At 53.4% G+C, this 3557-nt stretch overlaps 1 non-coding gene across 1 annotated transcript; it reads right to left on the bottom strand.

Annotated features, from left to right (window-relative positions):
* Positions 1–2394: 2394 nt before the first annotated feature.
* On the bottom strand, positions 2395–2467 carry TRNAA-AGC (transfer RNA alanine (anticodon AGC)). The gene has a single exon. It is a non-coding gene; the product is annotated as a tRNA-Ala (tRNA).
* Positions 2468–3557: the final 1090 nt, after the last annotated feature.

A 3557-nucleotide genomic window follows, 5' to 3' on the forward strand; every position in this document is an offset into this window, starting at 1 on the left:
GGAGTCGGCTACCTGAACCAGCTTCCACTGGGATCGAGCTCAGGTCGTGAGCAGAGGGCTCCGACTGCAGCACTGCAGCTTTAACACTCTGCGCCACGGGGCTCTTGCACAACAAGGGAGGGGTATAAATGGAGGCTGCAAGGAGCAGGCCTTTGCTGCCTTGGGTCATTCTGAGGCTAGCGGGAATGTCCTACCCAGTGGTCAAGAAGAATGAGTTACAACATAAGAGAACATAAGAGAAGCCATGCTGGATCAGGCCAATGGCCACTCCAATCCAACACTCTGTGTCACATAAGAACATAAGAGAAGCCCTGTTGGATCAGGCCAATGGCCCATCCAGTCCAACACTCTGTGTCACATAAGAACATAAGAGAAGCCCTGTTGGATCAGGCCAATGGCCCATCCAGTCCAACACTCTGTGTCACATAAGAACATAAGAGAAGCCCTGTTGGATCTGGCCAGTGGCCCATCCAGTCCAACACGCTGTGTCACATAAGAACATAAGAGAAGCCCTGTTGGATCAGGCCAATGGCCCATCCAGTCCAACACTCTGTGTCACATAAGAACATAAGAGAAGCCATGTTGAATCAGGCCAATGGCCCATCCAGTCCAACACTCTGTGTCACATAAGAACATAAGAGAAGCCCTGTTGGATCAGGCCAATGGCCCATCCAGTCCAACACTCTGTGTCACATAAGAACATAAGAGAAGCCATGCTGGATCAGGCCAATGGCCCATCCAGTCCAGCACTCTGTGTCATACAGTGGCCAAAACCCCAGGTGCCATCAGGAGGTCCATCACTGGGGTCAGAACTCCAGAAGCCTCCCACTCTTGCCCCCCCAAGCACCAAGAATACAGAGTATCACTGCCCTAGACATAAGAGAAGCCATGTTGGATCAGGCCAATTACCCACCCAGTCCAACACCCTGTGTCACATAGTGGCCAAAAAACCAGGTACCATCAGGAGGTCCCTCAGTGGAGCCAGGGCACTAGAAGCCCTCCTACTGCTGCCTCCCCAGCACCAAGAACACAGAGCATCACTGCCCGGGACATAAGAGAAGCCATGATGGATCAGGCCAATGGCCCATTCAGTCCAACACTCTGTGTCAGACAGCAGCCAAAAAAATAACCTCAGGTGCTATCAGGAGGTCCATCACTGGGGTCAGAACTCCAGAAGCCACCCAATCTTGCCCCCCCCCCAAGCATCAAGAATACATACCATCACTGCCCTAGACATAAGAGAAGCCATGTTGGATCAGGCCAATTGCCCATCTAGTACAACACCCTGTGTCACACAGTGGCCAAAAAACCAGGTGCCATCAGGAGGTCCCTCAGTGGGGCAGGACGCTAGAAGCCCTCACACTGTTGGCCCTCCTAGCACCAAGAACACAGAGCATCACTGCCCCAGACAGAGAGCTCCATCTATCCCTGTGGCTAATAGCCAATGATGGACCTCTGCTGTCATAGGGTTGCCAGGTCCAATTCAAGAAATATTTGTGGAATTTGGGGGTGGAGCTAGCAATCTTTGGGCTGGAACTGGGAGCCAGGTGGTGACAAGCAGAATTGAACTCTGAAAGGAGTTCTGGTTATCACACTTGAGGGGACCAGAGGAGATCTCAAGGGGTCACACGAAGTTGCCTTATGGTGTGACCAGTATGGTGTAGTGGTTAAGTGTGCAGACTCTTATCTGGGAGAACCAGGTTTGATTCCCCACTCCTCCACTTGCACCTGCTGGAATGGCCTTCGGTCAGCTGTAGCTCTGGCAGAGTTGTCCTTGAAAGGGAAGCTTCTGTCAGAGCTCTCTCAGCCCCACCCACCTCACAGGGTGTCTGTTGTGAGGGAGGAAGGGAAAGGAGATTGTGAAGCCGGTTTGGTGTAGTGGTTAAGTGTGCGGACTCTTATCTGGGAGAACCGGGTCTGATTCCCCACTCCTCCACTTGCACCTGCTGGAATGGCCTTGGGTCAGCCATAGCTCTAGCTCAGGTTGTCCTTGAAAGGGCAGCTGCTGTAAGAGCCCTCTCCAGCCCCACCCACCTCACAGGGTGTCTGTTGTGGGGGAGGAAGGTAAAGGAGATTGTGAGCCGCTCTGAGACTCTTCGGAGTGGAGGGCAGGATATAAATCCAATATATTCATCTTCTTCTTCTTAGACTGAATCAGACCCTTGGCCCCTCTGGATTGTCTCCTCAAACCAGCAGGGGCTCTCCAGGGTCTCAGGCTGAGGTCTTCCCCATCACCTCCTAGCTGATCCTTTCAGCTGGAGATGCCGGGGATTGAACCTGGGACCTCCTGCATGCCAAGCAGATGCTCAGCCACTGAGCCACAGCCCCACTTCATGGCTCTCCAGGGTCTCAGGCAGAGGTCTTTCCCATCACCTCCTAACGGATCTTTTCAGCTGGAGATGCCGGGGATTGAACCTGGGACCTTCTGCGTGCTGAGCAGATGCTCTAACCATTGAGCCACATCCCCTCCACCTCAACTGTTCTCTTCTCTTTCTGAGAGCAAAAACAATTTTGGAAAAGAATACTAAAAAAAGAATGAGGTGGGGATGACAGAAACCCCAACGCGGGAAGAGCAGCCTCGGCCCACGCTTCCCATTTCGGTCCCCTCTCTCTTCCAAAAAGCTTTTTGCTGGCCCTTTACCAAGGGTGTGTGTGTGTGTGTCTGTGAGTGTGGGTGGGTGGGCTTTGGGGGTCTCGCTTTGTGTGGGCTGGAAGCTGTAACGTCGGGAGTCGTCGCCCGGCTCCGACCACCTGAGCATTTCTGCGGCATCAAATCAAATTAGAAGTTGATCCTCGGATGCGCCGGGGGATTAGGCAGAAAAGCCATCCTGTTTCCAGGCTCTCCTGACAGCTCCCTGGTGCATCGCTCTTAATGCATAATCCAGAAAGAGGAAATAAAATCCGAGCTTTGTCCTGGCACGGAAAAGCCACCCCCCCACCCTGCTCCACCGGCAAAGATTATTGTCTACAGTTTTAATCCGCCCTGCCAGGCAGAAAAACAAGCAAAGCCATGATGGGGTCAATAATATCTTCATATGCATCTGGAAAAGTAGGACGACCCTTGGGATTAGCGGCAGTGAAGAATATGGCCCCTCCCTCGCCTGGCGGAGGGAGGGCGGAGGGAGCCGAGTGTGCAAACCATCTTGTAGGGTTGCCAACCTCCAGGTGGGGGGATGCAGATTTTCCATGCATCTGGAAAGTAGGACGACTCCTGGGATTAGCAGCAAGGAAGGACGTGGCCCTTCTCTTTCTGGGCCTCAAGAGAATGCAGGGACCAGAGCGAGCTGACCATCTTGTAGGGTTGCCAACCTCCAGCTGGGGGGCTGGAGATTCCCCATGCATTTGAAAAGTAGGACAATTCCTGGGATTAGAGGCAGTGAAGGGTGTGGCCCCTCTCTTGCTGGACCTCGGGAGGATGGAGGGAGCATAGCGAGCTGACCATCTTCTAGGGTTGCCAACCTCCAGGTGAGGGATGCAGATTTCCCATGCAACTGGAAAGTAGGACGATCCCTGGATTGGCGGCGGTGAAGAATATGGCCCCTCTCTTGCCGGGCCTT

This window comes from Heteronotia binoei, chromosome 21 (genome assembly GCF_032191835.1).
Source record: "Heteronotia binoei isolate CCM8104 ecotype False Entrance Well chromosome 21, APGP_CSIRO_Hbin_v1, whole genome shotgun sequence".
Classification (NCBI taxonomy): domain Eukaryota; kingdom Metazoa; phylum Chordata; class Lepidosauria; order Squamata; family Gekkonidae; genus Heteronotia; species Heteronotia binoei.